At 37.9% G+C, this 27,010-nt stretch overlaps 1 protein-coding gene and 1 long non-coding RNA gene across 3 annotated transcripts in view; both read left to right on the top strand.

Annotated features, from left to right (window-relative positions):
- The first annotated feature begins 5,156 nt into the window (after window positions 1–5,156).
- On the top strand, window positions 5,157–8,865 carry LOC140506877 (uncharacterized). The gene is made up of 2 exons (XR_011968142.1): window positions 5,157–5,468; window positions 7,365–8,865. It is a non-coding gene; the product is annotated as an uncharacterized lncRNA (long non-coding RNA).
- An 11,023-nt stretch (window positions 8,866–19,888) lies between these two features.
- The window catches only part of LOC140506873 (beta-1,3-galactosyltransferase 5-like), a 40,976-nt gene continuing 33,854 nt past the window's right edge, over window positions 19,889–27,010 (top strand). The window contains exon 1 of one of the 2 annotated variants that reach the window (XM_072614500.1): window positions 19,889–20,438. The gene's annotated coding sequence lies outside the window, so the exon portion shown is untranslated. Of the gene's footprint in view, window positions 20,439–20,462; window positions 20,604–27,010 lie in introns of those variants that run through there. The other variant, XM_072614499.1, reaches the window with a different exon arrangement.

The following is a 27,010-nucleotide window of genomic DNA, read 5'->3' as shown; positions in this document are numbered from 1 at the left end:
AAACTCTCCCAAGGGCATATGTCTTTTTTGATTCATGAGTAAATTGGATTTAAGTGAGGCAGAGTTGCACAATAGTCAGCCTCATTCTCTACTCTGTCCTCCAGAGTCATCATAGTCCAGTAGTAGGACAAAGTCAAGACAACTGGTGATGGCTCAGGATAAACTTGGATGACCTTGGTGTCTTTGGTTTCTAACCAAACTCTAAGCACTCCACATTGCCTGCTTCAGCTGCCTTTATGACCATTGGAACAAATTGTTTTCATCTCCCCATTCCACCAGAAGAAGTCTTTACATGCTTGGAGTAAACAGCCTCCCCCAACTCACTAATGGGTTTGAGACCCCTTGGTTACCTTCAACTTGGTTTGGCCTGTCTGCCTAAACAGTTTACCAGGCTGTGGCCTCTGGGCATGCTGCAGCTTCTTGGAGTCACAGGTGAGAGTTGGGTGGAACAAGTGGACACCAAAGGTAGAAAGAGCCCCGAAAAGGGCTCTGCAGCCATCACATCAAAGGCTGGTCCTCCCTGAACACACCCTGTACCCCCAAGGGCATATAAGTGTTGAATGGATTCCACTATATTACTTTTTCTTTTTCTGGAATACCCCCAATCTTTTCGTGAAAAAGAAATATAGCTTAACCAAAAATATTGAGGTTGGAAGGACCAGGATATGTATGAGATCAGTAGCCTGACTGGGTTGAGTAGGTGTTATGGAGTCATGGGAAGTAGGGCTGGGGAGACATGCAGTGTTAGAGTAGAACAAGGTTTGAATTTCACATAGTAGATGACAAGACTCTTCTGGGTTCTTGAGAAGTGGAGTGACTTGAAAGCCATATTAACTTTTTTTTAAATGACTCAACAACAACAACAACAACAACACAGCTCTTTAATGTTTTCATTGAGATACACCTACAGACACACACAAAATCTTATTTAAGGCACATAAAGACATTGCATAATAGATTCTTTAATTTCCCCCCTTTGCAGATAAAGAATCGGAGGCTGAGAGGTTAAATGACTTGTCCAGGATCACATAGTTTGTAAGTGTTTAAGGCAGAGTTAGAAGTCCCTATCCACTATGCCACTTAGCTGATTTGCATATCCAGCTGGAATAGGGGTCATTTTCAGAAAGTTGATTCCTTGAGGACCCTGACTCAAGCTCTAATCAGTATTAGTCAGTTCATTATGATTCTGCAGGAGTAGTGATTATAAGTTCTGTATATTTGGCCTCAGAGTGATGAGCTACAGATTCTAAGTTCACTTGTTTAATCATAAGAAGTTAGTCAAAGGCTCTCCATCCTTGTTTTTTCTTGTTGTGGTGATTGAGCCCAGTGTGGTGGAGGTGACTCAACTACACAGAAAGTCCCCCAAATTTATTTCTGTACCTCTGGAACGTTCTCTTTTGTCCAACATGAACAGATATTCATCTTATGACCACCTAGTAAGTGGAGGTATTCCTTGTTTTGCCTAACCTTTGACCTTGCTAATATTTGGTTTGCTTATTTTATTTTATTTTTTAAATTAATTTATTTAACTTTTAACATTCATTTTCACAAAATTTTGGGTTCCAAATTTTCTCCCCATTTGTCCCCTACCCCCACCCCAAAACACTGAGCATTCTAATTGCCCCTATCACCAATCTGCTCTCTCTTCTATCATCCCTCCCTTCCCTTGTCCCCAACTTCTCTTTTGTCCTGTAGGGCCAGATAAATTTCTATACCCCTTTACCTGTATTTCCTATTTCCTAGTAGCAAGAACAGTACTTCACAGTTGTTCCTATAACTTTGAGTTCCAACTTCTCCTCATCCCTCCCTCCCCACGCATTCCCTTTGGAAGGCAAGCAATTCAATATAGGCCATGTCTGTGTAGTTTTGCAAATGACTTCCATAATGGTCATGTTGTGTAAGACTAACTATATTTCCCTCCATCCTATCCTGTCCCCCATTACTTCTATTCTCTCTTTTGATCCTGTCCCTCCCCAAGGGTGTTGACTTCAAATTGTTCCCTCCTCCCATTGCCCTCCCTTCCATCATCCCCCCCACCCTGCTTATCCCCTTCTCCCCCACTTTCCTGTATTGTAAGATAGGTTTTCATACCAAAATGAGTGTGCATTTTATTCTTTCCTTTAGTGGAATGTGATGAGAGTAAACTTCATGTTTTTCTCTCACCTCCCCTCTTTTTCCCTTCACTAAAAAGTCTTTTGCTTGCCTCTTTTATGAGAGATAATTTGCCCCATTCCATTTCTCCCTTTCTCCTCCCATTATATTTCTCTCCCACCCCTTAATTTCATTTTTTTAAAGATATGATCCCATCCTATTCAACTCACTTTGTGCTGTCTCTGTGTGTGTGTGTGTGTGTGTGTTTGTATATGTGTGTGTGTGTAATCCCACCAACTACCCAGTTACTGAAAAGTTTCAAGAGTTACTAATATTGTCTTTCCATGTAGGAATGTAAACATTTCAACTTTACTGAGTTCCTTAAGGCTTCTCTTTCCTGTTTACCTTTTCATATTTCTCTTGATTCTTGTACTTAAAAATCAAATTTTCTTTTCAGCTCTGGTCTTTTCATCAAGAATGCTTGAAAGTCTTCAATTTCATTGAAAGACCAATTTTTCCCCTGAAGTATTATACTCAGTTTTGCTGGGTAGGTGATTCTTGGTTTTAGTCCTAGTTCCTTTGACTTCTGGAATATCCTATTCCATGCCCTTCGATCCCTGAATGTAGAAGCTGCTAGATCTTGGGTTATCCTGATTGTATTTCCACAGTACTTGAATTGTTTCTTTCTAGCTGCTTGTAATATTTTCTCCTTGACCTGGGAACTCTAGAATTTGGCCACAATGTTCCTAGGAGTTTCTCTTTTTGGGTCTCTTTCAGGAGGTGATTGGTGGATTCCTTCAATATTTATTTTGCCCCCTGGTTCTAGAACATCAGGGCAGTTTTCCTTGATAATTTCATGAAAGATGATGTCTAGGCTCTTTTTCTGATCATGGCTTTCAGGTAGTCCCATGATTTTTAAATTGTCTCTCCTGAATCTATTTTCCAGGTCAGTTGTTTTTCCAATGAGATATTTCACATTATCTTCCATTTTTTCATTCTTTTGGTTTTGTTTTGTGATTTCTTGGTTTCTCATAAAGTCATTGGCCTCCATCTGTTCCATTCTAATTTTGAAAGAACTATTTTCTTCAGTGAGCTTTTGAACTTCCTTTTCCATTTGGTTAATTCTGCTTTTGAAAGCATTCTTCTCCTCATTGGCTTTTTGAACCTCTTTTGACAATTGAGTTAGCCTATTTTTCAAGGTGTTATTTTCTTCAGCATTTTTTTGGGTCTCCTTTAGCAAGGTGTTGACCTGCTTTTCATGCTTTTCTTGCATCTCTCTCATTTCTCTTCCCAGTTTTTCCTCCATCTCTTTTACTTGATTTTCAAAATTCTTTTTGACCTCTTCCATGGCCTGAGCCCATTGAATATTTATTTTCCTGTTTGGGATACAGAAGCCTTGATTTCTGTGTCTTTCCCTGATGGTAAGCATTGTTCTTCCTCATCTGAAGGGATGGGAGGAGATATCTGTTCACCAAGAAAGTAGGCTTCTATGGTCTTATTTTTTTTCCCTTTTCTGGGCATTTTCCTAGTAGGTTACTTGACTTCTGAGTGTCCTCTCCACCTCCACCTTGTCTCCAGATCCACCCAACCTCCACCCAGCCTCCACCCAGCCTCCACCCAGCTAGTGCTTGGGGTCTGAGATTCAAATGCTGCTTCCCAGCCTTAGGGCTTTGGAGGGTGGGGCTGCTATTCAGTGTGAGATTAAGTTTAGGTGCTCAGGTGGGGGCAGGGCCTCCACATGGGCTTAGTTCCCTCAGGGGGTTTATGCAGAGACCTTCAACAATGGATCCAAGCTTGTGCCTGCTCTGGGAGCCCCTGTCTGCTGCCGCCTCCACTGCTGCTTCCCGAGGGGGCCTGAGTTTTGGGGGCACCCCACTCCCCTCTCTGTGAACTGAAAAGCCCCTCTCACTGACCTTTGCCACCTGTGGGTGGAGGGACTTGCTTGGCCGCTGGAGATTCTGTCCCTGAAGCCTGCTGGGATCTGCTCCTCTCAGTGCTGTGGGGCCAAGACAGGGCTGGGCTCTGCTCTGGTCCAGTGCACATGGGACCTTTAGGGTCTCTCTGGAACAGAAATCTTCTTTGCTCCGTTGTTGTGTGGCTTCTGCTGCTCCCGAATTTGTTGGGAGTTCTTCTTTATAGGTATTTTATAGGCTGTGGGTTTGGAGCTAGCATATGTGTATCTTTCTACTCCGCCACCTTGTGGTTTGCTTATCTTAACCTATGCATCACATGTCAACTGATGGAATTATTCTATATTTGGTATAGCTGTTGTTGAATGTTTAGATTATCTAATGCAATAAAGTTGTGTTCATCCTTCATTTTCAAAGAAGACCAAGACAACAGAAAAATGATGACATGACTTGCACTTGACTTTGTTTTGTGTGAGGGAGGGTTGTGCAGGTCATCAGCCTCACTTTCTCCTCTTGAGCCATCTGGGTCCAGTGACCAGATATTCATCGGGATGTCTGGAGATGACCCAGGATGCAATGGGAGACCTTCACCTTTGTAGGCTAGGCCTTTTCACCTACTCACTTAGAGGGAGATAATGCCCACTGAGTGGCTAGACTTCTTTAAGAAGTGGTCAGGCAATGACCCTTCTAATGAGCAAAGGAAAAAAAATAACTAAATCGAACTGGGAGGGAAACAGAAACTGTTACTATTGATAATCACTCTAAGCCAGCCTATTAAGTAAGTGGAGCTTGGGCAGGGACCTATTGTTGTCAAACCTATGGGCTTCATAGTGCAGTGGGTTTAAGGTTTTGGCAATGAAAAGGAAGAAAGGAAGGAAGAAAGGAAGGAAAGAAGGAAGGAAGAGGAGAGGGAGACAGAAGAGAGAGGATGAGCTGGCTTAGCTGGGTCCCCACTCAGGCAGCTAGGTCTCCTCACAGGTTGTGTTTGTACATTTTCGAAGAAGACCAGGACATCAGAGAAATGATGATATGACTTTCACTTGACTTTGTTTGAGTGAGGGAGGGCTGTGCAAAGTCACCAGCCTGACTTTCTCTTCCTCTAACTCAATAAAAATAGGCCCCTGGAAGGAGAAGCATCTCAGATGGGGAGTAAGATCTGAGGGCCACTTCTTTGGAGAAAACTAGGGACTGTTTAATAAAGTGCCATTGGCTAAAAGCTCTGCTTCATTTCTCTTTATTATAGGTTGGATAATTTTTTATCACCACATTATTGGCATCCTGAGATAGGACAGTGATGCAACCCAACTATTTTTGGTCAGTGTCGGCAAGGGACCCAAAAAAAAGAAGTACATGCTGGGACAAATTTTTGTTGATGTCTCCCCCACAGACACCAGCTATGGGTGGTTGGACTACCTTCACTGTCTGCACCCAAATTCTCTGAGCCTGAGGTACATCTCTTCAAGACTGGTGAGTCTCCCTTGATTTATCTTAAACTTATTTGTGACTAATCTGTCTAAATTTATAAGCTCTGGTGCACTTAAATTCTATTTTTTATAAAAAATATATAGCCATAATTTTAACTTTTTAAATATAGGTTATTGTTTGTTTTTCCTCTGTTTTTCTTGCTTTCATGTTTTAGAACTAGGGAGATTCAACAGTAGAATTGCAAGTTCCTCATTTCAGCCAGCTAGTCACCTTGCTAATTTAAAAACTTCCTGTTAGCAAGGTTAAAATAGACATTTTTGTCTTTAAATTATTTTAACAAGGAGTAATTAAATCATTTTTGTTATTAATTGAGAAATCTCTAAAATTGGTTGAGGGGGAACTTTTAGGACTTTAAGGGAGAGATTCCCGACCTCATCAGTAAAGTGTCAAGGCTGGACTGTTCAGGGAGGTGGGATCCTACTCTCTTTTTACCTGGCAAGGCTTATTTTAATTTTACAGATATGAGGAAAAGGTAGTTTTTGCTTATATTTATGTAGGACTAAGTCAGTTATTGACAATCAGAGCTAAATTTTCAAGAAGTTTTCAAGGAAAGTAGGTATAAATTTTGCTGAATATTCCCTTTATAAAGGACCTTTAGACCCTAGTTGACTGGTCTTAAGATCCTAAACATTAAGCCCAGAAATTAAGTATTAATTAGTTATTAATAAATATTAATATATAATTAATAACATAAACATTAATATATAATTAATAACATAAATATTAATAAATAAAAATTAAGTATTGGAGAATTTGCATTGATAGTGTAAATTCAGGGTTTCAAAGTAAAGGGTTTGGAGTTTTGAAAAGGAGATTTCAGGGACAGTCTTAATCCCACTGAAATAGAAAAGATGTAGGAATTTTTTTAAACCAACGACTCTTTGGTAGTTGCTGTATGTCTTTCTTCCCCAATCAATATAAGTCTACAAAATACATTTCATAAAATATGTTAATTGATGGATAGAGAAAGGCTCATCTCTTTGCTCTGATTTAAATAGCCATGCTAAAGGATTAGCAATGGACAATGTAAAGGAATTGATTTGGCTCTTTGCATAACTCAAAGAAACAAAGAAGCAGTAATGGGAAATTGGGAGTGTCACCATGAATTTTTTTTTTAACATAAGCCAACCAAAAAAATAATGAAACTTCATGCAAAATGAAGTTTTGTTATTGCCACTAGTCATAGTAAATAAAAATGATGAGTTGAAAATATTGTAATGATAGGAAATTAGAGAATCTAATCAGTCCTTGTACGTACAAAGAGAATAATAAATATTTACGCCTATCTCCCAGGGTTGTTGGGAAAAGCAAATAGTTGTGAAGTGTTTGTCACAGTGCCTGACTTGAGTACAGGGTGAGCACTGTAATGTTCAGGATGTGCAGGAATGTAATCAAACAAAATGCTATTCCATTTATAGGTACTTTTTCTAATTGACATGGGATGTTTAGAAAATTGGGAAATTATGGACTAAAAGTTTTAAAGTATTAATTAAAAACAGGCATAAGCAACTTTCAAGACATAGAAAAAGCCTGGCACGTGGTGGTCACTACAGAAATTGCTACGATTAGCATGAAAGTGCTGGGGGGGAGTAAGTTAAATTACTTTCTATGAATTGATAAGTTTGAAAAATATTAAACTAAATTATCATGATCAATGATGTTTTAAGTATGAGGAGACTGAGAAGCTCTTAAAGCAAGTTTCTTCCTCTTTTCAATCTTAATACTATTACATTATAAGGGTATCTATTTTATGATTATTAAAGTATATCTTAAAAACAACTAAAGTAATAATAGCAATAGGAACAATAATAATAATAATAAATGACTTACTGTTGGGAGGAAAGCATGGTAAAATTTTCTTATCATATCTTTATGCAGTTCCTTGGAATGAGCCGTTCTGCCAAGAGTACTGGGAAACTCTGAAGCACTGCACATTTGAAGAACTAAGGTTGCACGCACTCAAAGAGGAAATAGGAAATGTTTAAACAATGGGTGTCATGTCATTTGGGATCATCTGGAAACTCCCATAATTGTATCTTTTAATGCTATTATTTTGAACCAGCTATTCACTGTGTATGAACTTGTGATAAAGTGAAAACAGCAGTACAGTGCTAAACAGTCTTTTAGGTCTGAGTGACTGTGATAAGTAAGCCACTCCTTCCCAGAATTTCTATCCCCAAGAATAGATTTTTAGTTCAAGTCAGTGTGGTACACAAGGGATAATAGATTTACTTAAGCAAGAGTAGGTTACTCCAGATTCCATCCCAGTGGCAGATGCATGACAGCCATTTTTCCAACTTACATGGCTTTTATTCTTTTCCCCAACATTTATTTATTTATTTGTTTTCAATTTTCAAAATAACTTTCATAAGTTTTTCAGTTTTCTCCCCCTCCCTCCCCAAGATGGCATGCAATCAATCTTATATGGTCTCTACAATATATATATTTTTTGCATTACTTCATTCACTGTTTAATGGTAAAGGTATGCCATATAATAGTTTTAATGAGTTTTATTTCTTTATATTTAAATAGTTATCAAATATTTTCTTTTTAAAAAAATTAATTTATTTGTTTTCAGTTTTCAACAATCACTTCCATAAGTCTTAAATTTTCTCTCCTCTCTCTCCCCTCCCTCCCCAAGACAGCATGCAGTCTTGTTGGGTTCTACACCTACATTCCTATTAAACACATTTTCACATTAGTCATGTTGCTTAGAAGAAATAAAATGAATGGGAGAAACCATGAGAAAAACCAAACCAAAACAAAACATAACACAAGAGAAAATAGTCTGCTTCATTCTGCCTTCCAATCCCATACCTCTTTTCTGGATGTGGATAGCTTATTGCATCACTTACATGGCTTTTAATCAGATTGCATTTCAAGTCATATCCACTGGTGGCCATTTGTTAACTTACACCCCATTTTGAGCACTTACAGAAAAAGATTATTATTGTGCCCAAGTCAGTCCTTGACTAAGGTTGAACTATTCTCTAGTTCTGAAGTCACAGATTCCTCTGATACCATTACTTTCAGCAAGGAAATTGTGCCCAGATATGGGCCAGTTGCCTACATGGACTCTGCTGGGGGAAATCTCATCCTATTCTCATCCCCTTGAATTCTAGAAATGGTCTGATGGCTTTATCTGTAGACCAAAGGGGGAATGATAAGGAAAAATAAGATGAAATTTGTGAAGAATTAAAAAAACAGTAAAAAATTCTGGATGAAATTTGGAGGCTAATATATGAGAAAAGTAACAATTACCTAGCCCTGAGTTGTAGTTAGTGAAATTTTGCAGTTTTGAGTAAGAGTCTCTTGGGATTTCAATTTGCTGCTATTCTAAGTCTTTTTTAAATCGGAATTAAAGTGTGAAATTTAGTGCCTACATTTCTTTTAGCATTCATTTTTTTTAAATTTTGAATTCCAAATTCTCTCCCTCCTGCCAGCCCCTCCAGCACCACCTGGGATAGTATCTACTTTGAAAAAAAAAAGTGATATGAAATGGAAACTCATGGTTTCACATATGATTTTTTTCTCAATATTCTGCTTTGAATAGGGAAATGCTCTTTGTTATTCCCTAAGCTCAGAATTTTTTTTAATTTAAATTTATTTATTTCAGTTTTCAACATTCATTTCCACAAAATTTTGGGTTCCAAATTTTCCCCCCATTTCTCTCCTCCCCCACCCCAAAACACCGAGCATTCTAATTTCCCCTATCACCAATCTGTCCATCCTTCTAACATCCCTCCCTTCCCTTATCCCCATCTTCTCTTTTGTCCTGTAGGGCAAGATAACTTTCTACACCCTGTTACCTGTATTTCTCATTTCCTAGTTGTGTGCAAGAACAATATTCAACAGTTGTTCTTTGAAACTTTGAGTTCCACCTTCTCTTCCTCCCTCCCTCCCCACCTATCCCCTTTGGGAAGGCAAGCAATTCAATATAGGCCATATCTGTGTAGTTTTGCAAATGACTTCCATAATAGTCATGTATTTCCCTCCATCCTATCCTGTCCCCCCATTTCTTCTGCTCTCTCTTTTTGACCCTGTCCCTCCCCAAGAGGGTTGACTTCTAATTGCTCCCTCCTCTCATTGCCCTCCCTTCCATCATCCCCCACATCCTGCTTATCCCCTTCTCCCCCACTTTCCTGTATTGTAAGATAGGTTTTCATACCAAAATGAGTGTGCCTTTTATTCCTTCCTTTAGTCGAATATGATGAGAGTAAGCTTCATGTCTTTTCTCTAACCTCCCTTTTTTCCCCCTCCACTGAACTGTCTTTTACTTGCCTCTTTTATGAGAGATAATTTGCCCCATTTCATTTCTCCCTTTATTTTCCCAATATATTTCTCTCTCACCCTTTAATTTCATTTTTTAAAGATATGATCCCATCCTATTCAATTCATCCTGTGCTCTTTGTCCCTGTGTGTGTGTGTGTGTGTGTGTGTGTGTGTGTGTGTGTGTGTGTAATCCCGCCAACTACCCAGATACTGGAAAAGTTTCAAGAGTTACAAATTCCTACATTGTAGGAATATAAACAGTTCAAATTCAGTAAGTCCCTTATGATTTCCCTTTGCTGTTTATCTTTTCATGCTTCTCTTGATTCTTGTGTTTGAAAGTCAAATGTTCTTTTCAACTCTGGTCTTTTCATCAAGAATGCTTGAAAGTTCTCAATTTCATTGAAAAACCACTTTTTCCCCTGAAGTATTATACTCAGTTTTGCTGGGTAGGTGATTCTTGGTTTTAGTCCTAGTTCCTTTGACTTCTGGAATATCCTATTCCATGCCCTTCTATCCCTTAATGTAGAAGCTGCTAGATCTTGGGTTATCCTGATTGTATTTTCACAATACTTGAATTGCTTCTTTCTAGCTGCTTGCAATATTTTCTCCTTGACCAGGGAACTCTGGAATTTGGCCACAATGTTCCTAGGAGTTTCTCTTTTTGGATCTCTTTCAGGAGGTGATTGGTGGATTCTTTCAATATTTATTTTGCCCCCTGGTTCTAGAACATCAGGGCTGTTTTCCTTGATAATTTCATGAAAGATGATGTCTAGGCTCTTTTTCTGATCATGGCTTTCAGGTAGTCCCATGATTTTTAAATTGTCTCTCCTGAATCTATTTTCCAGGTCAGTTGTTTTTCCAATGAGATATTTCACATTATCTTCCATTTTTTCATTCTTTTGGTTTTGTTTTGTGAGTTCTTGGTTTCTCATAAAGTCATTATCCTCCATCTGTTCCATTCTAATTTTGAAAGAACTATTTTCTTCAGTGAGCTTTTGAACCTCCTTTTCCATTTGGCTAATTCTGCTTTTGAAAGCATTCTTGTCCTCATTGGCTTTTTGGACCTCTTTTGCCAGTTGAGTTAGCCTATTTTTCAAGGTGTTATTTTCTTCAGCATTTTTTTGGGTCTCCTTTAGCAAGGTGTTGACCCTCTTTTCATGCTTTTCTTGCATCTCTCTCATTTCTCTTCCCAGTTTTTCCTCCACCTCTTTTACTTGATTTTCAAAATCCTTTTTGAGCTCTTCCATGGCCTGAGCCCATTGAATATTCGTTTTGGAAGTTTGGGATACAGAAGCCTTGACTTTTATGTCTTTCCTTGATGGTAAGCGTTGTTCTTCCTCATCTGAAAGGATGGGAGAAGATATCTGTTCACCAAGAAAATAACCTTCTATAGTCTTATTTTTTTCCCCTTTTTTGGGCATTTTTCCAACCAGTTACTTGACTTTTGGGTCCTTTGTCAAGAGTAGGGTATACTCTGGGAATCTGTAAGATCTCAGTTCCTCCTAAGTGGCACAATCAAGCATGTACACTGATCTGGGAGCAGGTAGAGATTTTTGTGCCCAGAATCTTAACAGAGTTTCCTCTCCACAGTCACCTGGCCTCCAGTTCCGCCAAGCCAGCATTGGGGGCTGATTTTCAGATAAGCTGTGGGAGCAGGGCTGCCATTCAGTGTGAGATATAGATCAGCTCCCTCATGGCCTCTACACAGGGCTGAGGTAAGAATGGGCTGCTCAGTGCCCCCAGGGGTTTTACGATCCAACAATTGGTGCAGGCTGCTGTGGAAACTGCTGCCTGCCTGATGTGGCCTCCATGGCCACTGCCTGCTACTGGAGCTATGGGAAGGCCCCTCTCCCTTCCTGGCCAGCTGAAAAAACCCTGTCACTGACCTTTGGTGCCTGTGAGTTGAGGGATCTGCGAACCTGCTGCTGCTGTGACTGGGGATTCCACTACTGGAGATTCTGCCCCCAGGTGTCCTCCTCCCAGAGCCATGAAGTGCGGCCAAGGCTGGGCTGGGCTCCGCTCCACGTCTGGTGCAACAGACGTTTCCCGTGGGCCTTTTAGGTCACCCTGGACTGTAAATCTCCTCCACTCTGTTGTTCTACACTTCTGCTGCTCCAGAATTTGTTGAGAGTCCCTCTCTACAGGTATTTTATGGGCTGTGTGGGAATAGCCTGCATATGTGTGTCTTTCTACTCCACCATCTTGGCTCCGTCCCTATTCTAAGTCTTGAATCCAAGTCTAAGTGTCTTCTTGACATTGCATAAGGATGCTTGCTGGTTCATCATCCAAGGGAAATTCCATGTATCCTTGCAGTCTGATGACTGCCATAGGTGTATGTCTGTTCCTAAGAAAGTCAAAAGAATGACCTCATAAAGGTGATAGTAGGATTCTCTTGACCTGTCCCCATTTTGGTAAATAAAAAATGTTCTCAGCTGGTTAATTCTGAGGCTGACTATGACATCCTGTCGTACAATGGTCTGCCTTTGACTCATACCTGAAATCAAACTGAACTAATGTTACTATGTCCCTGCTTTTTTCCTTACATAGCAAATTCCATTGATAAGGGCAAGTGTAAAAGAAGATGAACCCTACTGCTGATTTTTGATTAAGGAATATATGCTAATGAGGGATCATTTTCAGTTGGAGCCCATCTTATAACATTCTTTCATCATAATAATATGATTAGTGGGAGATATGACAATTTTGAAAATTGGATTAAGAATTTTACATGTAAAAATTGTTGAAAACATCTATCTAATAATATTAAGAGAGACAAAGATTCATTTTCCAATTCAGACCCTCATGATGCATCAAATAGAATTCTCTGAAGTTTCAAAGATTAATAATACTAGAGATAAGATTTGAGTTATTTAGCCTAAAATTTTAGTCCTTCTTAAAATTACCATGAGGATAATTGGGTATTGATGGAACAGTTTATGGGAACAAATTGTTTTTTTTTTGTTTTTTTAAATTAAATTATTTTATTTGTTTTTAATGTTCTAGAATCACTTCCATACATCTTAGATTTTTTTTCCCCTTCCTTCCCCTCCTTCCCCACTCCCTCCTTGAGACAGCATACAATTTTATACAGGTTCTACACATACATTCCTATTAAATACATTTTTACCTTAGTCAAGTTGCATAGAAGAATTAAAATGAATGGGAGAAATCATAAAACAAAACAAAACATAATACAAAAGAAAATGGTCTGTTTCATTTTGCGATCAAATTCCATAGTTCTTTCTTGGCATGTGGAAGGCATTTTGCCTCAAGAGTCTATTAGGAATTTTTTAAATCCTTGCATTGCAATGAAGTACTAAGTCTATCAGAAAAATTCTTCACACACTGTGGTTGTTGCTGTGTACAAAATTCTCCTGGTTCTGCTCCTTTCACTCAGCATCAGTTCATATAAGTCTTTCCAGTCTTCTCTGAAGTCTTCCTGTTCATCATTTCTTATAGCACAATAGTATTCCATTACATTCATATACCATAGGGACCAAATTATTGTTAAGCCTAAAATAGAGACATATTCAGTTTTGGTTTGAAGAAAAGAATGTTAGACCATCTTTTATTTGAGTTTTTATTACCACTTGAATGTTGAGCATGTCTTGAAAGCCAAAGATATTTTATTATAACTAGCTTGATCTGCACTGTCTTGAAACTGACCACAGTGCATTTAGACATCCTATCCAGAATTTCTTCTTACAATCATAATTATTTGGAAAATTTTAAATTAATTCAGTTGTGTATCGGGGGTGGGGGTGGGGGTCATCATCTTATCTTAAAAAAGTGTTCTGTTAATAATTCCCTACCAGAATCTCTTTCTAGGGGAGGGATGAGCAGCTAAAGAAAAATAGGTGGAAAAAATTTTTTCAGTTTCAATTTTTCAGATAATTTTTCAGTTTCAATAAATAGTTGTAATAAGATTAGGTAATTGTATATGCTAAGAATAAAATCTGGGATCAGAATTTAAATTTTTTTTTCAATTCATATTTGAATTTGCCAGCCTAAACATATAAAGTCTCAGGTCTAGTGATGTTCATATTAGTGCTAGTAAGGTTTGAACTGGCTCTCACTATCTGACCTGGCTATTATCATAGCAAATTAGAATTGTATTAAGATCTATTTTGTCAGAGGTGTTTAAAAGAGAAGGAAATCTCTGAAAGTGACCTGAACTGGAGAACCAAATCCACTAGAAGCTGCTCTGAAGTCCCACTCATTTTAGTATTTCTAAGAGAAGAGATCTCCAGAGGACCACAGAGTTGCATCAGAGGATGTTTCAGAGACTGGACAACCGTAGGAGATGAGATTCTTTGTCATCACCATCCTCTCCACAAATGGATCCTAATCCACTTGTTCCTAAGCCTGCAGTGACTGGAACCTTTGGCTTTTGCTCCACCACTGACAGCAAAGACTGAGAACACTGATAATTCCTTTGCTCTTGGAGCTCATCCTATTCTTTATTTTCCTCCACTCCCTTTGCTGCAGCATTGGCTACAGGGATCTTGCCTCTCATCACCATAATGGGGTGCCTGGTTGTCAAAACTGCTTAAACTGTTTTCACAAACTCAAAAGATTTCCAGAACCTGTATGTGGGGCAAACAATGCTTGCATTGCTGCACCTGAACAAATGCCCTATGTTCTCCCAACATTTGTTGTTGCATTTAGTACAGTATGAGTTATTATTTAATCAAATGGAACATAATCAGTGTGTTGTAAGTTGTGCCCATTTTTGTCTTTACCAAGGTCACCTTTGTGCCTCTATGAGGGGACTGCCCCCCTACTGGTTTTGTGTCACACATGGAGGTTTGCCCTCCATTCATTTAGATTGTAATGATCCAAAGAAAGACTGGGGCCTTTCTGTGGATCAAAGTGGGGAAGGAGAAAGTTGTTTCCTTGAGGACTCCAATTCAAACTCTAATCAGTATTAGTTAATTCATTATGACTCTACAGGAGTAGTGATCATAAGTTTTGTATAAATATATTTCTGTATGAATATATATCACAGCTGCAGAGCTATGAGCTACAGACTGTAAATTCACTTGTGTAATCATAGGAAGTTAACCAGAGGAGGCCCTTTTCTCTTGTTTTTCCTTGTCATGGTGACCAAGTCCAATGTGGCAGAGGTGTATCACATGGAAAGTCCTCCAAATTTATTTCTGTACCTCTGAACCATTCTCCCTTGTCCAACATGAGCATGTGTCAATCTTATGACCACCTAGTCAGTGAAGTTATTCCTTGCTTTGCCCAATCTGTGACCCTGCTCATATATTGTTTGCTTATTTTAGCCTATTCATCATATGTCAACCAATGGAATTATTCTGTATTTAGTATAGCTGTTCTTGAATGTTAAGATATCTAACTCTATAAAAATAGGGCATTGGAAGGAGGGGGCATCCCAGATGGTAAGGAAGATCTGAGGTCCACTTCATTGGAGGGGACCATGGACCCTTTAATAAAGTACCACTGACTTAGAGCTCTGCCTCAGTTTCTCTTGTTGTAGATTGGATAATTTTTTATCACCACAATTTGTTTAAAAAGAATTGCTCTCCATAATGATTTGATACTTTTAAGGACTTCTCAATAGTAATAGAGAGGTAATGTAGTTCACTTGTTTTAAATTATCTTCAGAGATGTGTTTCAAAATGGGAGAGAAATTATGAGTCATATTAAATTAAAGATTTATAGTCTGTTTCTCAATGGAACTTCTGCTCTTGGCTTTCATCCTTTTTTCAGTCAGCCAAAGTTAGTAAACATTTATCAGATGTCCTCTCTTCTCAGCCCTATATGCTGCATACTGAGTTAAAGAAACATAATCCCTTTCCTGAGTTTCTTAAGTTACATGCTGGAGTGACAATGTAAGCTTTCTGCCAAGTCCTTGATGAGGCATAATGGAAAGGAGCCTGGACCAGAAGTCAGTATTAGTCACTGTGTGACTCTAGATAAGTCACTTCTCTAAGTCAGTCTGGGTCTCATTTCCCTCACCTATAAAGGAGCAGATTATTAATGATTCTTCTTCTTTTTTTATCTTGAGCAAGTTGCCTGACCAGTCTATGCTTCATTTTCTCCATCTGTAAGTGAGGATAACACTATTACTAAGTAAGAGAAGAGTTAAAATAATTTATTTTTCACTGGAGTTCAAGTTTCTTTCTTGGCGGTGTCAACCGTGTTTGGAAATACTTTTCCCACCAAACAGGTGCTCCACATAACCTTTGTCTAACCAGACCATTCCTGCTTCCAAGTTTTTTTTTTTTTTTAAATAATACCTTCTTTGGGTTGGGAGCTCTTCTTTTTCTTGTCTTGGCATTCTTTACCTTTCAGGCAACTATTATTATAATATCTAATAGCTAATATTTTAGAATGCTTCACAGTTTTCATAGTATTCACATTATCTCATTTGATCTTCAAGGCAACCATTTCAGATAGGTGCCATCATTATCCTCACTTTTGAGGCTGAGAGAGATTAAGTGACATGCCCAAGGTCACACAGCTAGTAATTCTCTGAGGCAAGATTTGGACAGTGGTTTTCTTGTTTCCAAGTCCAGGTTTCTATCCATTACAACACTTCACTGATGCTTTAGTAAGTCAGTAAAAATTTATAACATACCTACAATGTACCAGATTGAGCAATGGTGATAAAAAGACAGTCCTTCCTCTCAAGGAGCTTCCAGTCTAATAGGGTAGACTGTGTACAAACAATTCTATGCAAACAAGCTAACTACAGGATAAAGCTACATGTAAAATCTTCCATAAAGTCTTCCTAGACTAATTAGAGGAGAAGTGATGATTACTTTCAATTCCTTTCTCTATAAACAATAATATTCACAAAATCAATCAATAGATAAACATTTATTAAGTGCCTACTATGTGTCAGGCACTGTGCTAAGCACTGGGGGAACAGAAAGAGGCAAAAAGACAGTTCTTGCCCTAAATGAGTTTATAATCTAATTGGAAAGATAACAGCCAAACAATTATATATGAAGCAAGTTACATACAGGGTAACTGGGAAATAATTAAGAGAGGTAAAATACTGGAATTAAGAGATGGGTTAAAGTTCCTGTAGAAAATGGGATTTTAGTTGGCATGTAAGGGAAGTCAGGGAGGTCAGTAGTCAGAAGGGGAAGGAGTTCTTTTATTTACTGATCTACTATATTCCCTTACCTTATTTTTGAAAGTAATATGTGGAATTTATTATAAACTTTTTAAAAAGCCATATAAAATGGAGGTTCACAATTTCATATAAAATTCTCTTTTTATGTTCTGTTTTATATAAGGAAATGATTTTTTGGGGGTGTTCAAGTTTTTTTATTATTTTATTTGTTTTCAGTGTTCTACAATCACTTCCATATATCTTAGATTTTTTCCCCTCCCTTTCCCTCCTTCTCCCCACCTCCCCACTCCCTCCCTGAGACAGCATACAATTTTATATAGGTTCTACATATGCATTCCTATTAAATACATTTTTACCTTAGTCATATTGCATAGAAGAATTAAAATGAATGGGAGAAATCAGAAAACAAACCAAAACATAATACAAAAGAGAATGATCTGCTTCATTCTGATTGAATTCCATAGTTCTTTCCCTGGATGTGGAAGGCATTTTGCCTTAAGAGACCATTGGAAGTTTTTTAAGTCCTTGCATTGCAATGAAGTACTAAGTCTACTAGAAAAATTCCTTGCAAACTGTGGTTGTTGCCATGTACAAAGTTCTCCTGGTTCTGCTCCTTTCACTCAGCATCAGTTCATATAAGTCTTTCCTGGTCTCTCTGAAGTATTCCTGTTCATCATTTCTTATAGCATGATAGTATTACATTCATATACCACAATTTATTCAGCCATTCCTCAACTGATGGGCATCCCCTTGATTTTTAGTTTTTGGCCACCACAAAAGGAGCTGCTATAAATATTTTTGTACATGTAAGACCCTTTCCCATTTTTTAGATCTCTTGGTGATACAGTCCTAGAAGCTGTATTGCTGGGTCAAAGAGTATGCACATTTTCGTAGCACTTTGAGCAAAGTTTCAAATTGCTCTCCAGAATGGTTGGATCAGTCCACAGCTCCACCAACAATAAATTAGTGTTCCAACTCTCCCACATCTTCTCCAACATTTATCATCTTCCTATTTTGTCATGTTTGCCAATCTGATAGGTGTTATGTGGTATCTCAGAGTTGTTTTGATTTTCATCTCTCTAATCAATAATGACTTAGAGCATTTTTTTCATATGCCTATAGATATCTTTAATTTCTTCCTCTGAAAACTGCCTGTTCCTATCCTTTGACCATTTATCAATTGGGGAATGACTTGTATTCTTGTACATTTGACTGAATTCTCTATATATTTTAGAAATGAGGCCTTTATCACAGATACTAGTTGCAAAAATTTTTTCCCAGTTTTCTGCTTCCCTCCTAATCTTGGTTGCTTTAGGTTTGGTTGTGCAAAAACTTTTCAATTTAATCCTTACCTTTTTTTTTTAAATCTATTTTTTTGTTGTTATTACAGATCTATCTCCCACCTATGAAGTTATGGTATGTAAAAGCCCTCCACAAATGAAGATTGGTAATTTTTCCATCAGAGCTGCCTTAGAGCATAAAAAAAGGTTAAACTGCTAGTCACATAGCCAGTACGTACCAAAGGCAAAGCTTGAACTCGTATTGTCCTTATAATAACTATTCCATGTTACACATAAACACAATATTTTTTCCATTGATGCTCAGTGTCTTAATGACCCCAGGCAACTCTCTAAGATTATAAGCTGTAGGGCTGATTTTGGTTTGACTCTATCTTTAGCTTATATCTACAAAGGATACTTGTTATTTATTTGTGTTTGTTTACTTATTATCATCACCAAGTTTGAATCATTCGGTCCAGATCTGTAATTTTTTTTGGTGGGGAGCTTTGTCTTTGTAACCCAAACACCAAGTACAGGGCCCAACACATAGCACGTGCTTGGTTGATTGTAATCCTTTGTTCTCGAAGAGGACCAAAATGACATCACTATATTAAAGTCAAGTTGCAATGCATCTGACTGTGGTTGATCAGACCAATACGAGCTCGAAATGCTCTGCCACAGATTGGGCACTAGTAATCCATGTGAACATTTGGGCTGGATTCTCTAAATGTATGCATCTCTCATTTATTTTGAACTACTTCAGATCTGTATTGCACTATATGCTTAATAAATGCTGGTTTTTAGGTTGAATGAGGAAAATTCCTCAACCAAGGAAGATCCTACAATTTGTAATCTTAGAGAGTTGCCTGGGGGCATTGAGAGACTGTGAGTGGAAAGAAATATTGTGTTTATGTGCTAAGCACTATGCCAAATACTGGACATATACATACAAAAGCAAAGACAGTTCCTGTCATTGTGATGATATATCTTTTTAATTTTCCATTTCCTTTTCTTGTGCTATTCCTCCTGGAATACTTTGGATTAACTGAAGCCTGATTTCTGTTAATATTAGCCTCACCTAGCTAAAATCTGACCCATGGAATGATATTGGTAAGGGAAGACTTTATGATATTCCTCCAGTAAGAAGCCAAAGGAGAGTTTTGAGCTTCTCAAGGTGATTTAATTATTTCTGAAAGTATTCTACTACAGCTGTCTGTAGGCTCGAACCCTCTAAATGTAGTTTAATCTGTAACCTGACTTAGTTTGTATATAGAGTTTGTTTAACTAGGTTTGTTTCCTTAAGGGAAGTGTGAGATTATGATTCTGTTTAATTAAGTTTGTTGAACTTTTATGACATTGTAGGATTATAAATCTTTCAAACTTTTATACCTAAAAGAATGTACGAAAGTGCGATATGTAAAAGAATGTATTTCTTTTGTCTCTCTCTAGCATAATTCTCCCTATAAAAACTTGCCAGAAACTCCAATCTGGGTTCAAAATGATTTTTCTGAATTCTGAACCAGTGCTTCAGCATAATAAAACCTAGGCTTTAACTTCTATAATTTCTGTGTTGTGGTAGATTACATGAACTCAGAGAGGAAGTATTTCTCCCATAACATCTTCAAGGAGCTAACATTTTAATAAGGGTAGATAAGATGTACAGAGAAGTGTGTTTTGCTTTAAAAGGTTACCGGAATCGTGAGCAGACACGTTGAGGGGCAGACTAACATGGAAGAAAATCGATATAGCCTTGCCAGTAACCTAGGCAGTATTGATTTAGTCATTTCCAAAAATATAAAACATGCTCTGGGAGAGGTTCAGAGGATAAATACTCCAGGATTCAGTCTCTGGTCTGGGTAGCAAAATGACTAGTGGGTAGAAGGAACAAAGCACAACATGACTGGGCTGGATATTCACCAATCAGGACAGCTGGGTCCAGGATGGGAGTTCTCCATATAAAAGGGTTAAGTTAACCCAGGATCACAAAGCAAGTATGTGTCAGGAAAAGGACTTGATTTGAGGATTTCCTCATTCCTAGGCAACACTATACTACGCCTTGTCCGCATATTGTTACGATCATTATGTTTAACTTTCTTTTTCGTACTAGACCTTCCAATAAGTACTGCCCTCATGCCACCCTCCCTTATAACAACAAAAGATACTGAAGCAAAATGATCCAACATGGTAACCGCAGCTAACAGAACACAGTCTTTCTCCGTAGTCTTCTGAGAGGAAGGAAATGAGTTATTTGTTAAGCGTCTGCTATGTGCCAGTAGGTCCTCCTCAAAGGTAAGTGCATTTTACAGTTGAAGACATTAAAGCAGACAGAAGTAAATGTTTGATGCTGTATCTGAACCCAAGTTCTCCTGTTTCTGGGCCCAGTGTTTATCCACTGTGCCACTTAGAAGGATGGCCAGCATCAGTCAACTGGAGTTATTGATCACTGCATTCGATGTAAGTTCTGTTACTTTTAGCATTGCCTTTATTTGCATTATTATCGTCATGCATGATGTTTTCCTCTCAAATATTTATTATTCTGTGATCTGTTATGTTTTCAAGGGATGTGAGGTTAACTTGCTGAAGTCTCAAAGTATGTGGACCTCTGAGGATCCATAACACCTTTTTAAGGAGGTCTGGGAAGCAAGAACAATTTTCATAATAATACAAAGGCATTTTAATTTCTAATATGGCAAATACTGATAGATATAATACACATGACAAAAGCTTTTTGGTAGGTCAGAGATAATTTTTAAGAGTATGAAGAGTCCTGAGACCAAAATGTTTGAGAACTGTTGCTTTAAAGCAACACTTCCCAAGATTTTGAATCTATCTGTAAAACCAGGTCAAATTATTTTAGAAATATTTTTGAGGGGGTTATGCCTTAATAAATTATGCCTTATCAGAACCTTGGATAATATTTACAAAATTTGAAATTAATTTAAATATGCTAAATAGCTCATTTACATAAGGCCACATACAAATACTCCTTTACTAAAGTTCTATATGACAGCAAGGTGGCTCAGTGGATAGAGTGCTGAGCCTGGACTCAGAAAGACTTCTCTTTGTGAGTTGGAATCTGGCTCAGACACCTGCTAGCTGTGTGACCCTAGGCAAGTCATTTAACCTTGTTTACCTCAGTTTCTCATTTGTAAAATGAGCTGGTTACAGAAATGGTAAACCACTCCAGCATCCTTGCCAAGAAAACCCCAAATAAGGTCATGAAAAGCTGAACACAGCTGAAAAATGACTCACCACCACCACCACCAACAAAGTCCTATACCTATCTCATGTCAATGAAATAAAGGTAATCCTGGACTCATGACATGGGGTTTCATACTCTGTCCTAACAAACTGGAAAGACTCTGACTTTGGATCCATTGTTTGATAACCAGCTTAGCTACAACTAGACAAACTCGTCCTCCAGGTGTTGGCCACAGACTATAATTTTCTTTTGATTAAAGCAACTCAGGAAATTTTTTTTTTATGGGGCATTTGGAATCCGTATTGGTCAAGGGCATAACCACACAGATGAAATCATGGATCTATAATCCTTAAAGTATTTTAAAAATAAGTATGTAAAAACCACAGTCTCTGTCCTCCAGCATTCCAACAGCAAATATTTTGAAGCTAAAGTGGTTAAAGGTCTACAGTACAGTTGGAGGAGCAGATTTTGAAACCCCATTAGAACAAGAAATTCAAGTTAAAAATATATCTAGCCACATTTGCTCATTTCAGATAATTCCCCAGTAAGTCAATAGTAAGCTTTCTTTGGCATTAAGATAATCACTTTGTTCTTTTTCCAAAATTCCTTTGGGGTGTTGGCTATGCCATCAGTCAGAACTACTTCAGTATTGTAAAGATTCAAGGAAATAGTTTGATTGTTTTAATATCCTTCCTACTCTACTGCCAAATAATAATTTAGCTTTACTAGGCATGTGACCCTGGGCAAGTCAGTTAACCTCAATTTACCTCAGTCTCCTCGTCTGTAAAATGAGAAATAACAGTACTTACCTCCCAAAGTTGTTGTGAGAATCAAATGAGATGATAATTTTTTTTTTTTTGGTGAAAGAATTGTTTTAATGATTCAGGCTTGTATGGACTAGAGAATGAATAACTGGCAATGGAGAATTCATTAAATTCCACAGCAAACTATTCCATTTTTAGACATGAGATGATAATATTTAAAAATGCTTAGCACAGTACCTGACACATAACAGGTGGTATAGAAAATGCTATTATTACTATTCATGCACTACTTCAGAGTTTGCAGAGTGCTTTATATACCTTGTCTCATTTGACCTTCATCACAAGGTTGTGTTGCAAAGTATGTACTGCTCTTCTCTAGAAGGGGAAACTCAACCTGGAGAAAAGAAATGAAGTGACCTGGATCACAGGGCTAGTGAGTGTCAGAGATGACACTGAACCCAGGTTCTCCTGACTGAGAGTGGCACTCTATCTACTACACCATGTCCCCTGAAAGAAGTAAGGGAAGATATCTGCAAAAACATTTTTTATCTGAATTATCTATGGGGAACCTGTGGCCTTGAGGCTCCCCACCCCTGATGTAGATAATAACATCAGCAATCCCCTTTACTCTAGTATTTTATATGCAATTTTAGTCATTCTTAATCCGCATTTCATATACACAGACATACACACATAAATCAATTTGCATAAATCAATTTTCTTTGATAATCATTGGCACATGTTGTTACAGAGAAAACACCTGCTTTAAAAAATTTACTTCTCACATTACCAGGAAACTCAATCTTGCCATTGAAAGTGTTCAATGGCAATGTAGGTTTTGTTTAAAGAATCAGGTTTCTAAAATTATGGCTACTTAGTTATAGTTCTTTGTATATGCTGGTGTTTGCTAAGACTTTATTTAAAAATGTAAATACCATTCTTAGCTCATGCACCTTACAAAAGCAAGTAGCATGGAGCCCTAAGTAGTAGTAGTAGTACTAACGGCAGTTTGCCATAGTCTGGTCTAGTGGAAACCATCAGTAATGGTGTAATATTTAGCAATGCAGATAAGCAACTGTTCCCTACATAGTTTTACAGAGTTCCTTGAGTAATGTTATAGCATTTAACTAAATATAATGAAACAAAATATTACAATTACAGAAATACTCATGGAATTGATGCATCAATATCCTTTTTTCTCACTGTAACAAGTATTTAACGTAATTAGATAAAAGGTAATAATATATGAAATATTACACAGCATATAACATAGCCATAGGCTATCATTCCATTGGATACCTGGACTCAGTTTCTCTGAAATTTAAAAACCTTTTCTGCAGTGAATTAAACATTTTTTTAGTTCCAAATTATTTCTTTTCCCCATTCTCTGAGAAGCAAGAAAAATAAAACTTGTTATGAATATGTATAGTCAAGCAAAATAAATTTTCTAATTAGTCTCTACAGAAAAAAAATATGCTTTACATGGCACTCTGAGTCCACTTTTCTAGCATTTTTCATTATGAATCTTCTGAAATTGTTGTTGGTCATTGTGTTGATCAGAGTTTCTAAGTCTATCAAATGTTGTCTGTCATTACAATATTATTCTTATAGTATAAGTTGTTCTTCTGGTTCTGCCCACTTCACTTTGCATCAGTTCATGCAGGTCTTCCCAGGTTTCTCCGAAACCATCCCTGTCATTTAATTTTATAGCATGGGTATTCCATCACACTCATATACCATAAGTTGTTCAGTCATTCCCCAATTTATAGGCACTTTCTCAGTTTCTAATTCTTTGCAATATGAAAAGAACTGTTATTTTAAAAAAACCCTTTTCCTTCTTTTTTTTTTTGATCTTTTTAGAGCATAGACATAGTAGTGCTAACACTGAATCAAAAACTATTCACAGTTTACTTGCTTCAGGAGGCATAATGGCATAATTCCAAATTCTTTTTCAGATGACTGGCCCAGTTCCTAGCTCCACCAACAATGCATCAATGTACCTATTCTCCCCTCCCCCTATACACACACAGGACTTATCATTTTCTTTTTTCAGCAATACTATTTTTAATCCTTCATAAACCAGACTGTTCCACCTCCCTACAGCTGCCTTGTCTACTCTCTTCCACTTCCCCCCTTCTTTTCCAGCTTCCTTTCATGTTTTGTCTTTCTTTTTTACAATGTAAGATACTTAGTAATAGGGACTGTTATTCCCAGTGCTTGGCACTTATTGAATACTTTAAAAATGATCTGTCTTTTAAAGATACCATTTTATATTTGAAGCAGTTCATGTTTTGCTATCTGCCACACAGGACAACTGCTTTACTTCATTATCTCCTGTTTAATGCAAATAGTATAATAAAACTCTAGGGACATATGTAACTTGGTAATGAAATGTTCCCCACAAACAGAAAATAAACTAGGGAGACCAGGGGCCCTGCTCCTGGAGAAGTATGATGCACCCACCCTCCTCTCCCATTCGGAATATTCACAAATCTTCTTTCACTGAGATCTCCTATCTTAGGATTTTTCTCTTTTTCTTTCCTTCCTTTCTCCTGTTTCTTCCAGTACCAACATGGAGGCCATCCTTGTGGCCTGCTGTATAACAACCATTTGCTCCACAAGTTTATTTACTTTTCTATTACAAAAAAAATTGTTTCTTTTATCACTGTCTCCTTAATAACTCTTAATCCTTTCCCTTTTGTTCATTTCTAAAACCTATTAGAGACTGGCCAATGCAAGCCCTATCCTCAGAGCATGGGCAAGGGTGCTCTGTTGCCAGCAGGGTGGTAGAGGCTAGAAAGATGTGATGATGTATAATGGAGTGACCCTGAGGTTACAGGCAAGTATTCTGACTGTTTCTGGTCTGTTTTCCTCAGGGGGATAGGAGATAGGGACATGGGGAGAAAGGAACCTTTTAGGCTGGTCACTGAATCAGAACTGAGACAGAAAAAAGACTCCCATGAGGGTGATTGACTGCCTTTTTCTTCTGTCTGTCTGGTTCAGGTATGGAATACTGAAAAGTCTCTGGGCAGACCTTGAAACTTCTGTGAACACTGGCCTCTATTCTTTGCCTCTTTGCATTCATTCTTTCTTGTTCTTATGTAAAGGAGTATTAGAGATAGTTATGAACTTATGAGTTTGAAAGTTGGAGTACCCTTGAGTTGGAATCCATGGAGTGGTTTGCTACCAGTCAAACAAAGTGAGGAGCTGGTACATCTAAGAGGAGCAGGAACCAGGATAGCAGTGAATAGACCTGGATGAGATGGGAACAAACTATCCAGCCAATTCAACATTTGGAAATGAATTTGGTGATATGACTCTTATAGCAGCTGCACTGGAGTTGCTACAAATGCAAATGAAGAAGTTTTGAATACTGTGGATAAGTTTACTTACCTTGGCAGTATACTTTACCGACCCTGCCGTAGCGATGTTAATAAATCTTTCTTCTATCATACCTGGTCTAACTAGTTGCTATAGACTTTCTCACAAGGTCCAGCATGATGTCTAATACTGTTAGGCATGTCTCTCTGTCCCAGAAAGCTCAGTAGCATATAGACTCTGCCCAAATTCTAGTTATCTGAATTTAGTCTGTTTGATAGGTTCAAAATTATTGCCATTCCCAGATAATCAATGAGACAACCAGATACAATATTTACAGTTTTCTCAAACACCATGCTGGCAGCAAGGCACAAGAAAGTCACTGGAATTGATTGAATAGGGAGTAGAATTCAGATATCAGTTTAGGAAAATTGCTTTGGCAACAATATGTAGGTTGGCCTGGAGCAATGAGAGACTTGTGGAAGGCCAATTAGTAAGCTGTTGCAATAATCTAAGTGAGAGATGAGGACGACCAGAACTAACAGAGGTAGCTATGTAATTGGAGAGAAGGGGTCAGATTATGGAGGTGTGGTAAAGGTAGAAGTGAAATCATCTGGCAAGTGATGAGACATATAGGGTGAGGGAAAGTGAAGGATCTAGCACTAGTTGTGTTCATTCTTTGTTTTCGAAGAGGACCATGACATCAGAGAAATGATGACATGACTTGCACTTGACTTTATTTTGAGTGAGGGAGGGCTATGCATGGTCACCAACCTTGCTTTGTCCTCCTGAGCCATCTGGTTCCAGATATTCATCAGCATGACTGGAGATGGCCCAGGATACAGTGGGAGACCTTGGCCTTTGTAGGATAGGTCTTTTCACCTACTCACTTAGAGGGAGGTAGCACCCATTGAGTGAATAGGCTGAGAGAAAGAGGAATTAGAGGTTCTGGTGTAGGTTTAGAAGGAGTAAGGTATAGGGAGAGATGGAAAGATAAATATTATAATCAAAGGAAATTCAGGGTTCTTGAACACAGAAGCAAAACAATTGTGGGTGATAACAAGGTCAAAGATATGACTTATGTGTAGCTGAGGTGGAAAGGAGGGTATTTCAGAGGGCATCATCATGTATATAGAAATCTACTAGAATGAAGAAAGAAATTAGGGTAGTGAGGATGAGTGTGGAGTTAGAGTAGAAAGGAAGAGTATGAGCCTGCCACTGAACTCACTGAAAGGATGGAGAATATAGTGAGGGTTGGAAAATAACAGCTGATAAGTAGGTGAACAATTTATCAATAAACCAGACACAGAGAGAAGCATGAGGTGTAAAATGGACAATTTTGATTACATTAAATTAAAAGATTTTATACTAATAAAATAAATGTCACCAAGATCAGAAAGATCAGAAAAATTGAGGGGGAAAGTTTTAATTTTTAATGGATTAATAAACTTCACATTGGAAAAAACAACAAGATTAGACCATTTCCACTTGAGAACTAGGATATATGTGATTGACTTTCAAATATTTCCACTGGGTAAAGGAACAAACTTAAAGGATTTTTCCTAACTGTAATTATA

This window comes from Notamacropus eugenii, chromosome 5 (genome assembly GCF_028372415.1).
Source record: "Notamacropus eugenii isolate mMacEug1 chromosome 5, mMacEug1.pri_v2, whole genome shotgun sequence".
Classification (NCBI taxonomy): Eukaryota; Metazoa; Chordata; class Mammalia; order Diprotodontia; family Macropodidae; genus Notamacropus; species Notamacropus eugenii.
This window is presented reverse-complemented; position numbering and strand designations above follow the sequence as displayed.